Source organism: Capsicum annuum, chromosome 7 (assembly GCF_002878395.1).
Source record: "Capsicum annuum cultivar UCD-10X-F1 chromosome 7, UCD10Xv1.1, whole genome shotgun sequence".
NCBI classification, from domain to species: domain Eukaryota; kingdom Viridiplantae; phylum Streptophyta; class Magnoliopsida; order Solanales; family Solanaceae; genus Capsicum; species Capsicum annuum.
In genome coordinates this window covers 206,774,719-206,789,591 of record NC_061117.1, presented here as the reverse complement: position 1 = coordinate 206,789,591, position 14,873 = coordinate 206,774,719, and the positions used below count along the sequence as shown (strand labels likewise).

The following is a 14,873-nucleotide window of genomic DNA, read 5'->3' as shown; positions in this document are numbered from 1 at the left end:
ATGTGATACATTGTTGTTTCCTTTATGTTATGTTCTTGCTACTACAACTGGAGAGATCTTCTTTTCCTGAATATAGGGCACTCAATGAACAAAATAAGAAAGCTAAATCCAGTGTAAAAGGTGGCTCATTGCATACCGGAGGTGCAAAAAATGTCGGCGTCATAGTTCGAGAAATGGTAAGTAGTAACCTTAGGTTTTAATTTATGTGTTTATATTAAGTTCATTAATTATTACTTGATTATGCTTATTTACCTTGTGTTTGTAGGAGAAGGACTTGGGTCGCGAACCGACTCAACTTGAGATCTTCAGATGAACACATCTTCTGAAAAAGATGAATGAGTCGGACCCGGATGCGTGGGTTGAGCCCAGGGCTGAAAATGTTAATGTAAGACTTATATTTGTATTTTACTATGTTATACTTATATCTCTACCTTATAATTTCTTATATTGTATCGCATCTAAATTCAAGTTCTTTAGATATTTGACGAACCTTAACAATTAGAGCCAACAGTCTAATTTGGTTGAAAAAAATAGTGATGTTGTCTTATATATAGTCTAGTAACTATGTATAGCAAAAACTGTAACTGGGTATTGGAAGATGCATACTTGGGATTATTGCATGCAAACATAAATAAGTGAGTTAGATTTTGATATCTTGTCCGTTGATTGTATATTTGCTGAACTTTTATATGGAAAGCCAATCTTACTTGGAAAGAACTTTTCTGCTAATTTTTTGCTGAAGTCTTCACAAAAATCTGCTAATTTTGTTGCTGTTATTGTCTTGCAATTTTTGATCTTTATCTAATCTTGAAACAACTTTGTCTATGTGAATTTATGGTTATTCTAGAAAGACACAAGTGTGTACATAGTCTAGTTATGATGTTTTGTGAACTATAAGCACGAGTGTCATGCACGGGCGCTGAAAGATTACACTGTATATATAAGGTTGATTTTTACTTTGTTGTGTATATATAGTAGATGGCGACCCCTTAGTGAAAATTCTAACCGTATTAGATCCTTCAAAAATATACTAGCAATGAATAAATTAAGTAATTTATCGAGTACAAATGATCTATAATTTTCAGCTTATTTCATTCTAACTTATTTTTTGTATTTAATATGTAAGCAAAAAATATTAAATTTATGTTATATTCCACCTTACTTAGTAATAATAAAATTTACTAATATGTCTTTTTTAATATGCAGAATGAATATATATGTTACTTGTCTGAGTTTGGTTCAACCCAGCATACACAGAAGGAAGCAAATAAAATTTGAACGGAAAAAGTGGCGGGAGAAAAAAAGGAGGAGAAAACTATGGGTTTGACTCTCAAAATGATTTACGACGTCTTCGTGCTGGATGGGCTGGTATTAATTCCTCACGCCTGGCTGAGGCGATTGTCGGTGTTCAGCTTGCTGTTATGTCGCAGTAGATTACAGTTCTTTCACGTGCTTTCGCACAGTTTGTTGCTCGAAATGAAGTCATGAGCAAGACTGTCGAGAAACTCAAGAAACAAGTGGTTAACATGAGTTGTCATCTTCACCGTTCTCCATCTTCTGATTCAAGTAGCAAAGAAGAAACATAAAGGGATGAGTTTGTCGACACTACTCCTTAGTGTTAGTTGGATTTACTTCTAAACTTTTTTAGACATTAATTGTTGAACTTAACTTTTAAATTTTGAATTAAGAAGCTTAAAGACTTAGTTTTGGATGTTTTTGAATTACTTGTTAAGTGTTTTTGAATATTGGATAAGTGTTTTGGATGTTGTTGAAGCGTTGATGATTTGAATTACTTACATGTTTTGATGTAGTTCGTTGTACGATTAGTAATGTGTGTTGCATGACGTATATATCAAATTGTATTTATTTGGCAGGTGGGATGCAGAAAATGCGAATTTCTGCATTCCAAAAAAATACAGAAAAGCGACGGAAAGGATCTCTTTTGTCCGTCGCTTGTTTTAATACATTTCCAGAAATGCGAAGCTTTGCATCGTTTTTAAATCAGTAATTTTTTTTAAAGATAAACGACGATGTCCGTCGCTTTTATATTCATTATGAAGAACAAAAAACGACGTTGGATCACTTTTTTAATCATTAAGAAAAACAAAAAGCAATGACCAACGTCGCTTTTTCTAAAAATAAAATATTTTATTTTTCTCAAATTACGATGAACAGTGTAAATTTTTTTGAAAAAAAATGTATTTTTTTCAATAAAATGACGACGTCCGTGTTTTTTGTTCATCATGTTCTTCACATGAAGAATAAAAAACGACAGACAACGTCGCTTTTTCTAAAAATAACTAATTTTTTTTTTCAAAAAGCGGCGTTGTTCGTCTTAATAAAAGCGACGCAGACCGTCATTTTAAAAAAACAATACTTCTTTTGAGAAGCAAAAAAAAGTGACGCTTTGCCTTCGCTTTTGTCCAAAAAAGCGACGCTGACCATCGCTTTTTGGTATTTTTTAGTAGTGGAGGTGGCTATGATAGTCTGCTTTATATATCTCCAGGATATGGCAGTACCACCACATATGAACACATAGCCTATTCGAGATCGAGCTTTATACGGATCAGATAAGTACCTAGCATCAACATGACCAATAAGATCGGGACTGCTCTCTTGCAAACAAATTAATCGAAAAGGCTATATCAGGCCTTATAGTATTTGCAAGATACATGAGTACACCAATTGCATTAAGATGTGGTACTTCATAACCAATTCAAATTGGTATATTTCTCATTTCAGCAAATAATCTATTGCGTTTGAAAACTCTCCAAGAGTCTTAATAATTTTCAAGCTATAAGCTTATACAATATAAGGATTATAAATAAGTTTTTCAGAAACTTTTATATGCTTCAAACATTTTGAATTCTTAAGAAGTTTCATATAAATTTTGTCAAGTGACAATATTCAATATTTCATATGTGACATCTTCAAGTGTCTGGACTGCAAATCAAATAAGTTTTATGTTTACCAACATGCATCCTTTCATGTCACTTGATAAATGTTTCTACGTCAGCATGCTTAAATTAACACAGAATTCTGATCCTCGTAATCTTTCACAATATTGCGCCAATAATGTATCAAAGATATTAATGATATATCATTTCATATCGATTCACAATGTGACATAACATTTTGAGATCTCATCACTTCATTATTTTCAGGTACCGAACCTCTCATAAGGTTTTAGGAAGTGTTATGTCGTATGCTCTTCAAGAGCACATTACCTTTTTATTATGATTATTTGCTCCTTATTATTTTCAAGGATTATTCAATCTGGAATCGATTGGTCCATCACGCTTCACGCATGCATAGACTTTGTCTTTCATGAACACAAAATAAGAGCACTTGCATCTTAAATATGAGATGCTTTCTGCATTTGACTTGAATTATATTTTGAATGAGGATCTGGTGGTAACAACAACAACAACAACAAATCTAGTGTATTCCCACATAGTGGGGTCTGGGGAGGGTAAGATGTACGCAGTCCATACCACTACCTCCAATGAAGTAGCAAGGTTGTTTCTGATAGATCCCCAGCTCACGACACGAGATATCTGGTGATAATTCCTAACATATTTTATAACTACTTATAATCTCCCCCTTATGTTAGGAAAACTAACATACATGCTCCATCTTCTTTGAGGAATCCATCTTCATGCATCATGATATATTCATTAATTGTATACCGCACATCAAAACTATTAGATGGAATATTAGTTGGTTCCGAATCTTGAACCAATTAAGAGGAAAGAAATAATCATAATTTATTGGTCTAATGCATACAAGTGCTATTGTATACAAGATATCATAGTTCAGACCAACACATGAAGCTTTGTTCTCATTAGCAATGGTTTAACTATTTATTGAATGCATTCAATGTCAAACCATATCATCAAGATGAATTATCTTGATTGCACAATCTAAAAATTATGTTCTTAACTCAATTTTATTGAGCAAACAACTTTATAAATGTCAAACTACAGGTTGACAATGAATATACATGTGATCATCTTATTGATGCATCATTTTAATATATCACATGATAGGTGAACAGACCCTTATTCACCTTTTATACTTATTCTTTTAAAAAAATTTAAGGGATCTAATCCCAAAATTAGTTGGTCCAACCAACTTATAATGAGAACTAACAACATTAAAAGTAATGAAGAATTTTCTAATTCTTCAATAGATGCTCAATACTCAGTATGCACATCTTTGAGATGTCGGAATCGTTCATGTCAATTTATGAAGTTTTATTCTAGCAAACTCCAAGTTTACCATGACATGTACCTTTTGCTTTAATAAATTTCAGATTTACTATTACATGAATGAATTTTAGATTTACTACTTTAGAAGTAGATTTCAAAATAACTCTTCTCAATTATTCAACCTCTTTCAGAGGTGAGTTGTGATACCATCACAATCAAGTATACGTTTACAATAATAAGCTTCTCATTCCCAAGGAATGGAATATAATCGTGTCTTAAGCCTATCAAATTATGATAGCTTATAGCCTCATTTAAAATATTTCTACTTCAAGAGCAAACTAACACATACATGTAATGTAGAGAACTTTTCTCAACATGTCTTTAATTATAATCGCAATAAGTATGTGAAAATATCATCACTTGTCTTCTTTCAGACATATTATGCACTGTTACCTCATTCACTTCAAGGATGGAGCAAGTTATCAACTTTCAGATTCATCATATATTGCTGCTAATATCATTAATATGGTGTATTGAGATTCAAACTCAATATCTTATTCATATAAATACGTCTTAGACTCAATGCGACTTGAACCCAACATAAAGCTCACTATTTTATTCTCTTAGTGCGATTAGATTTAAATCCATCATCTTACCTTCGGGCCAGTTAAAATAATATCACATAACCAACAAACGTTTGACTTTTAAAATATATAATACATAACCCACAATGTGACAATTACAATTTTTTTTGTATAGATTGTTAATACAATTACTACTTTGAAAAACGTTAATATACGACTTCATTATCCTCCAATTTATCAAAAATATTCGAGTAAATTAATTGTAGTATATTTCTATCTGTTAAGTGAAGGAAACAACAACTGTATAAAGTGTTAATATTGTTAAGTGAAGGAAACAACAACCGCATAAAGTGTTAATATTGTAAGAAACCTGCTTGTCTCTATTCGTTTAGTACAAAGAGAATTATTTTGTTTTAATTGTAGCCATCAAAATCAATGAAATAACTTTTAAATAATGGTTAGTGCTGAAATTCTGAATGGGCTGGATGATTCATGGTATCCTCGGCCCTTGGATGATTTCCTACTCGAAGTATGCAAATATACTATATATAAAGCATTAATATGAAATAATAATGAAAATGCATACTCCCGGAAAATCATGGCTCTGTCAATCTTTTGAGACGGTCGAGAATCATGGCTTCTGCAAAACATAACGTAAAAATTAGAGACCCGCGCTGATAGCGTGTTATGAAATAATAAAGAATAAAGAAAAGAGTAGAGAGTTAAAATCATTTATTATTATTATTATTATTATTATTATTATTATTTCGGAAAATTAAAAAATTTAAAGAGAATTTGACATAATTAGCTCGAAACCGTTACACTCTCTATTTCAATTTCTGTGTTGATTTATTTAATCCATTTTTAAGCAAATAGTTCTTTATTAATGAAATGATTTCGTCACAAAAATTGTTTATTATGTTACAATAGTGTCTTTTACGGGGAGTTATTTAGATTTAGTGTTAACATTATGAAGAGCTAAAGTCGTTCTTTTACTATTCAATGAAGAGAACATTTACCATTTGTTAGAAATTGATGGTTTAATTGAATGTAATTCGTGATATGAGTCGATACGGTTAGGATCCGATTTAAGATGAATTAAGGACAAGTTAGAAACTCATTTCAGCTAGTATACCAAGTGGTGACAAAGTTGCTGAACAACACGCTGGCTGGAGAGTGCGTGACTTACTTAAAAGAACGGAGGTGGCCTTGTGGGGAACAAAAAGCGGTACAAGAAAGCACGTGGGTGGGGAGGGGGTACGGCGCCTTAGATGGGCACAGAATGGCGTGGGGCCATAACGGCGACGTGTCCACACACTCAAAAATCAAACGCCGCCTCGCCACCTTTCTGCTTTTAAAAAAGAAACGCTGCACGTGGGTCCAACATCATGTACAGCCACAATTAGACCAACCTCAACCACACTCTATATCATAATTCTATTTTACACTCCAAAGAAAATATTCTTTTCTTTAATACTATAATTATTTTTATTTTATTTATATTTTCTTATTTCATGACCTAACTTAAATCTTATACGTATCTATAAAAATTACAGGATACGGAAAAACTAAGCCCTTAATTATAATTCATACCGATACTTTAAAAAAGATATATCATCCTAAAAGTAGCAATATTTTCTACTATCTAATAATTATATTTGACAGAGTCAAACTCCTCGTTTCATTTTAAACCATACAACAACCATCCTCTCTCTCATTTTTACTCCCTCCACCATATGAGACAAACTACAAAATTTCACCATGAACAATGTCGTGGTTGTTGTTTGCAATTGTTGCTTCGATGGTTGGTGCGACAATACTGAGTGAGTTTATTGTCTCTGATGTTGGTTCTGGTGTGAGCATTGTTGATGAGACAAACTACAAAATTTCACCATGAACAATGTCGTGGTTGTTGCTTCGATTGTTGGTGTGGCGATATTAGGTGAATATGTCGTCTCTGATGTTGGTTTTGTCAAAAAAAAAAAAAAAATTGATTTTGTTTCCATGGGGTTCGATACCACGGGAATAACAATTTAATATAATTTAAAACTAATATAATAAAAATATTACATTGAAAATAACTACGAATATTAGAAATTTAATTAATAATCTTATATTATTTATAATATGTTAAAATTAAAATGTTACTGTATACTATAATATAAGTAATAATATTATAATAATAAAAAATAAAATAGAGATGAATAGTTCATCTCTAAATTTTAAAAAAATACTATTCATATCTCAAAATATAAAATTTAAAGTGTGATTTAGATGGTGGTTGAAGTTAATGTTCTCTACTCTTCTAACGTTCTCTACTCTTCTCTTTAAATACTATAATGTTTAGAGGGTAATATAAAATGTGATTGGCGATGCTCTTAATATTAAAGTTTATCCATTTAAATTTAAAGTTTTTGAAAATTTTTGAGTTGTAAGTTATGAGTTCCAATTATTAAGAGAATAAGAAACTTGAAGATTTCTACAGAGGAGTGAAATGAGATGCTAAATGAAATGGTTTATTATTTTTAGTTATTAATATTATTTTATTGTTTTTTTTTTTAAAAAAGAAAATCTACATTACTTTCCCTATTAATTGATACATTTAAATTGAGTGTTTAAAAAAAAACTGTTTATCTGTGCACATTTGATTTTCTCAAACTCTATTTGATTTTGAGACCTCAAGTTATTATTACTAAAATGAACCCAAAATTAAATTGAAGCTATTAATTTGTATCGAATAGGCATGTTCTTACACTCCCATCTTTGCCATATGAAAAAGGAAAAAACTGAGTAGTCTAAAAAGGTGTTTGGATGAACTGTTTTTAAGTGACTTAATAATTAAAAGTTAAAGTTAAAATAGAAATTTTTAAAGTTTAAAATAAAATGATTAAAAGTACGTTTCGGCTTTGTTAAATACCTCAAAAATAAATTTAAAAATTCAAGCACTTAAAAGTAAATTAATGTAACCACTCCCTAAGCAGAAATTTGACTAACCCACCCAATCGCTTCTGCTCAAAAAATGTATTATGTTGAATATTTAGTTATTAAGTAAGTATTATGTAACATTATCATTTTAAAACTTAGTATTGTAGTTCTAGTATAAAATAGAAATAATGTTTCGTGTGTTACCTACCAAGGGGCGGTGGGTGTTAAATGGGAGGCAGAGGGAGAACAGAATATGTTTAATCGCCACGTCTCACGTGACACACTGCCTTTAAAAGACTGCCATATTGCCCTCACTAAAGGTGAAGGGGATTGGGGCGGCTACTGTTGCTCACACACACCTCCTTTTATTTCCTTTCAAATTAAATTAATTTTTTTTTTATTTGATGTCGGATACTTACTTTGGAATTTAATTAATTTAAATTTATATCGGATGTCGGATACTTATTTTGGAATTTAATTAATTTAAATTTATATCGAATAGAGCTCCACTCAAGGAATAACACTCTCTATCAAGAATTTTTTTATATTCAGGACTCAAATTTGAAACCTTTAATTAAGATAGAAACAACCTTATTCACTGTATCACATTCTTTGATGATAACTGAAGTACTGTCAAATTGAATGGATATATTATTATTTAAATTTTGGAATAATACTCCCTCTATTTAAAAAAGAATAATTTACTTTCTTTTATAATTCGTTTAAAAAAGAATTATCTCTTTTCTTTTTTGGTAATACTTTAATTTCAACTTTTCGCATGACATGTTTAGAACTAAAAAATTAAAAAAATATTTTATACATTTGACATAACTTTAATTTAAGAATACAAGATTAAATTTCTTTTTTTTTTTAAAATTTTATGTCAAGTTAAAATAGCATTTAAAAGAAACGAATAATAGTCAATGACTTATCAACATATTGACTGACTCCATTCAATCAAATATTGTTTAGCTTTAAATTACCTGGTTTAATAGATTGGGGAGTGGGTAACGTCAAATCATATCCACATCAAATATTGTGGTAGTGTTATTACTCCGTAAGTTCATTTTTACGTCATTTTGTATTTTTGAGAGTTAAATTATTTAAATTTCATTTAATATTTTAAGATGTAGTTTTTAGTCATATTAATATAAAAATTATTGTAACTTATAATATTTTTATATAATTTTTAAAACTCTAAATTTTAAATTAAACTACTTCAAAGTTTAATCAAATTTACCTTTATAAAGCAAAATGTAATAAATAAAAGTGAAGAAAGAGAGTACTGTTTTTTCTATCAATCTTTTAAAAGTAAATACACTCTCTCCCACTTTTTTAATTACTTTACTCTCTCTCCTTATTAATATACATAACATAGCTGACATATACATAGCATTTTGTGTATATGTGAAATTTTTGTAATATATTTAAGAAGTTGAGATTTTTTATAATATTGAAAACATAAGTTGTGTATTTGTGTAATTTTTAGATTTATATTATCCTTTCTACCATACTACTCAATATTTTGGGCTGTGTCTTTTAGGGACATGACCTTTTGGTGCAAGGGATGTTGACAAACATGCCCTTTGGGCGGCCTCATTTGTCCTTGTGGTTAGCTAGCCCACGATTCCTATTTCATAGCCCATATTCAACTACACAGTCAAGGGCCTGCTCTCTCAGTAGAACAGCCCAATATAATACCTAATTAAGATTTGGGTTTGGACTTTGAGAACAGGTTGGGAATCCCTTACATGTTTACATGGTTGAGATCTAGGTTTGGATGATCATTTCTTACACTCATTTTTCCCAAATAAGTTCTATGTGCAGTTCCATTAGAAAATTTAATAAGGGAAACAAATCTGTCTAGTCAATAGAAGAACAAATGGATGTATTGGTCCTCAACTTCGAATAGATTTACTTCTTATTACTAAGACAAGTAAATATTTTATCAAGAAAAGAAAAAGTGATGAACTACATTAAATGTGTTTGTTGGAACAAAAATAGAGCACAAGTTTTGGTCTAGACTTCTTTTTCACCCTAATTTCTTCATCTTTGTCCTATTATCATTTGTACTTCTATCCATCACAGTTCTAGATTCAACCTAATTTACAAGTCGGATTGTAACCAGGATACGCTGAAGGGTGATCAGTCGAACATCCTTTGTCGGAGAATTATACCGTCTATATGTAGGTAAACTATGACTATATTTATGCATAAGTTCTAGAACACTCTTAGAAATATTCCTAACTTCACTATTTCTTAACTATATATAGGTTAACATTGCTTGTCTAACATTCTGCATACACCACTATAGAGAAAACAAGTGTGAAAACTAAGCAACTCATGAAGGAATAATATTGAGCCATGCCCCAAACGGCCAACACAAATTAAAGTTGTTTTGAGTGGTATAGTGGTATAGTATGGGCCAATTGTCCCATTAGCATAGCATTCATTCATAAAACCAACAAAAGGGAATGAACATATCTAGTAAGTGAATATATATGTGATTGGATAGGTCAGTAGATCATAGAGAAATGGCATGTGGGGGACCTCTACAATTACAAAGCATAGGTCACTTTTAGTGTTAGGCTGGCTCTTCCCCACTTCACATACCATTTCTTGTGAATCTATGACAACAATGTATCATTCACCTAACCATAGCAAGAATATTGGCAAGCAGCCTCTACCCCATAAGGGATAGATTGAAATTATAGCCCTTTCTGCCCTACCTTCCCTGCTGTAGTACCCTTCCTAGGAAACATAGAAGATGAACATATATACAACGTGCAATCATATGTGCAAACCAGCTTCCTTACTCGTGCCATGTTTGGTGCTTTTTCCTTTTAACTGTAACGGCTTATCAACTTGCGTGTATCTCAGCTAATTTCACAAGATATATGATATCTCTGCTTAAGTACTGTGTTTGTTTGTCTATTATATATAACTTGAACAGATGAAAAGAAATCACATACATATTCTTAGATTTGTTGAAATTTGAACCCGAGGCCTTATGATTCTCAACCTCTTCATTATAAACTAATAGATCACACCCTTTAACTAGTGCCAATTACGTAACATACTTGAAATTTCGAGTCAACTGAGTTTTTTCCTTAATCAATATTTTTTTTATATGTTTTAAATATTGTAAGTTGTTAATTATTGTGATTTACAATACTATAGGTAGTTTTCATATATATAAATTTTATTTAGAAAAATATAAAACTTTTATGTATAAATTCACGGTCAAAATTTCGAAGTTGGAATGATGAAATTTCAAATATGCCACATAATAGAAAGATAGCATTACTCCACTAGTCCTTAACATGGTAAGTGCATTTGCATAGTTAGGTCAAGTTTCAAGATTTTATCCAAAATTCAATCTGCCTCCTAGCCTATTGAAAGAAAAAAAAAAAGCCTTTTAGCTTGCTAGCTAGGCTTGGGTACTTGCGCTTTATTAGGGGCTTTGGCCATTGGGTAGTTAGAGAAAATTTGAGTGCATTGGAGTATGTTTGGTGAGTTCATTTTCTATGGCAAAAAGTTTTTCCGAAAGATATTTTTCCGGAAAATTTTCTTATATTTAGTTGATATAAGTGCCGTTTGGCCATGAAAATCATAATTTTTTGGAGTTGGAGTTGGAGTTGTGGTTGACTATGAATATAAATTAAAGTTATTTTTGAAAGAGAAAAGACATAAAATCCCCCTCAACTTATCTGATTTTTTCAAAAGGACACCTAAACTATATAGACGATCTATTAATTCACGAAACTTATCTATACAGTTGTAAATATACCATTTTGATGAAAATTTTGCCTATGCATGTAGACGCGCATAGAAAACGCGTGAATGAGTTAAAATTCACCCCAAACCAATAGAAAGTTATCATGTGACATTAATAACTTGTCTTCTCCAACAACTCATCTTCTCCAAACAATTCATCCTCTCCAAACAAAAAAAAAGGAAAAGAAATTCACAGAATTCTTTTATCATTGTAAAATTTTTTTGGTGCTTCTCCTTCATCTATTCAATATAATCAAAACTCCATTTATAAAAATAAATTTCTTACTCTTCAAATTCATATTTCATCTCCTTAACTATCAAAATTTGATTTTTTTTTTGTAACGATGTTCATCGGAAATGACATTAATTGATTTGAAATATCAAACCCCTTATCCACCTCAACTTCAGCATAATCAACGCTTGTTGTATCACTATTATTGCCTCTAAAGACGACGGTATCAACGGATCAGAAAAAGACGATAACTAACACTGATGCAAATTCAGAGTGATACTATTTTTTAATTGAAATATCATTACAACGATAAAAAATGAAAAAAATATCGAAGAGACTTGGTGAGACTTGGCAAGACTTGACCATCAACAATGATGATGGAAGAAAGTCTTACTAGTGAAATTCGTCATTATTGTCAAAAGATGTGCAAATTATTTATAATTTGACAACTAATTGTATTAAAATTGTAAATTTCAATTTCTTTATTAGTGAAATTTGTCGGAGCAAGAAAAGAGGAGAGAAGGGGAGAATGCCGGAAAAGAATAGAGAAGGGAGAGTGAAATGTGTTAAAATATTAATGGGTCGGAGTTTTACCCGATCCTATATTAAAAAGAAAGAAAAATAATATTATATTATTTAATTAGAGAGAGATGCACGCACACAGACTGAGAATATCACTGACATAAAAAGTGTGTACTTATTATGATTAGGACTAATTTCGTGGGGTAATAGGACGCCCGCATACTTTAGGTGTCTTTTTAAAAATTCAAAACAACTTTAATGGTGTATTTATGTCTTTTCTTTTTTTAAAATTTTGTGAGAGAAGTCTGAGTGAAAAAAATGAAAACAAATTTGACTTGTTTTTACTTTTTCAAATATAGTTTCAAATTATATTTGAAATTCTCATAGCCAAAAACTGTTTTCACTTTTTTTACTAAAATAAAATAACTATTCGAAAAATAATAAAAATTTTCATGATCAAATAACGATTAATTAGTGGAAAATATTTTCTGGAAATATATATTGATGAAACTTTTGTTCTAATTAAAGATGTATAACAATAACAATAAACAAAATACTAACTTGTTAGTTGGAGAAGCAATATAAAGTTGAAAGTCAAATAATTGTAAGGAGTAAATTAATCTCCGCTACAGCCATTTTTCTCTCTTGATGGATTTTTTTTGTTTTGTTTCCAAACATCAAAAAGTGACTTCAATTCCTGGAACAAATACTTTTCTAAGAAATGACTTCAGCAATCCTGACCAAATCAGGATTTTCCTTCTAATTTTCTCAATTTTGATTAGTCAATTTCTTTAAAACATATTTTCTCTTTAGAAAATAAGATTCTTAAAACTTGAGGAAAACGCTCTTGCAATACTCATCCTCACTACCATACAACCAAGGACGGACCTATGCTGATTTTATGGTGCTGTAATATCCATTACATTCGATATAAATTATGTGTAATTATATAAAAAATATATAATAACTGATATATGATTTTAAAAGAACATCCTCAAAATCAAGAAGATAATTTGGTGTTTTAATTTTTAGACATAACCTTAAAACTATAGATCAATATGTGTGCTAGGACCTTCCGAATCAACTATGCAAAAGTCTTAGATCCATCACTGCCCACACCCTACCCCATCTCCAAATCTCATATTTCATATAAATATAAAAACATACATACAAAAAATAAAGAAAAAATCAATTAAGAAACTCACTCTATTTTTTTTAAAAATATTTTTCCTCTACTAAGCTTGTGAAAATATTTAAGTCATCACAGCAAAGTGTACTTGACCATATGGTCCGCACGCACAAGCTGATGATGTATAAATTAGACTAATGGTCGTGTTAGATTATTAAATATAAGTTGAAAGTGTAATTTGTTCTTTATCAATGAGGTCACTTTGATCGCTCAACCTATTATTAGAACAACTATCACGTATTTGTTCATGTTATTAAAAAAAATATTTAATAATATTTATTCAATTTAAAAATTAATTAATAATTTTTTATTTTTATTTATTTTATTTTTATTATTAAATATTATTTATTATTTAATGATTTTTTAAAATATTAAATTTATTTATATTTAAAAGATGATATAATTAGTTATTTTTATTATTTATTAATATTTTAGATGTGTGTCAAATTAAAAATAGATAAATAAAAATGAATAAAGAGGTATTAATTTTTCTACTCAGACCAGACTAATGACAGTTCTTGCAACTCAAGTCTTAGTCAAGTCCTTATTAATGATTTCAGAATGCAATTTTAAATCAAAAGAAAAAGAAAGAAACGCAGTAATAAAAAAGAAGTTAGAGAAAGTCAAAATTATACTTATTTAAAACTTCTTGACCTACCATACATCAAAGTTCATACAAATACAATTAAGGCGTTAACTAAGGTAATAATTAAAACCCATTTGATAAGTGGGGTAAGAGGAGAAAAATGAAGGAAATGTGTCATTTAAGTCTTGAATGAATGATTGCTGACATTGATCAACTTAAAAGGTCAAACATAATTAGAAAATTTGATTAAGTTAATTATCGACTTGATTAATATTTTCAAGACTTTCTAATCTTTTTAAAAATACAAATCAACCCACACCCTTCTCCTCTCCAAATCAACCGTCTCTCTCTTCTTTTCTCTCTCTCTATCTCAACTGTCTCTGAAGCTTCTCCCAATCAACAGTTCTGCAAATTTCTACTTTCAATCACCGGCGACTTCAACCTCCAGCAACAAATAGTTGGGCTTCGAGTTCCTTTTCGACTTTCAACTGTCAATCTACGTGACAGCCTTATTCTCCGACCACAATAACTTCGAGTTCTTCATCGTCCTCTTTTTTCTTTCACAAGAAAAAACTTATGATCTTTTTAGTTTTGAAGAAAAAAAGGAACATCAGCCAACTTTTCTTCTAGTATTGGTTAACAATTTCAATATTTGTTGTTTTAATTTGAAATACGGTCTGAATAAAACCCTAATTTATGATATTTCTTCTCTTCTCTTTTTGGAGTAAAATATGATTTTTTTGTTGTTTATTGCATTTTTTGAAGTTTAGTTTTTGTTGTTTGTTTTTTAAAAATAAAAAAAAAGATGTTGGTGTTTTTCGTGTTGCGCCCGTTGCTGGGTTGATTT

At 30.3% G+C, this 14,873-nt stretch overlaps 1 long non-coding RNA gene across 1 annotated transcript; it reads left to right on the top strand.

The window, feature by feature from the left end:
* The first annotated feature begins 76 nt into the window (after positions 1–76).
* LOC107878345 lies at positions 77–1,721 on the top strand. The gene is made up of 3 exons (XR_001676847.2): positions 77–176; positions 266–385; positions 1,207–1,721. It is a non-coding gene; the product is annotated as an uncharacterized LOC107878345 (long non-coding RNA).
* The last annotated feature ends 13,152 nt before the right edge of the window (positions 1,722–14,873 follow it).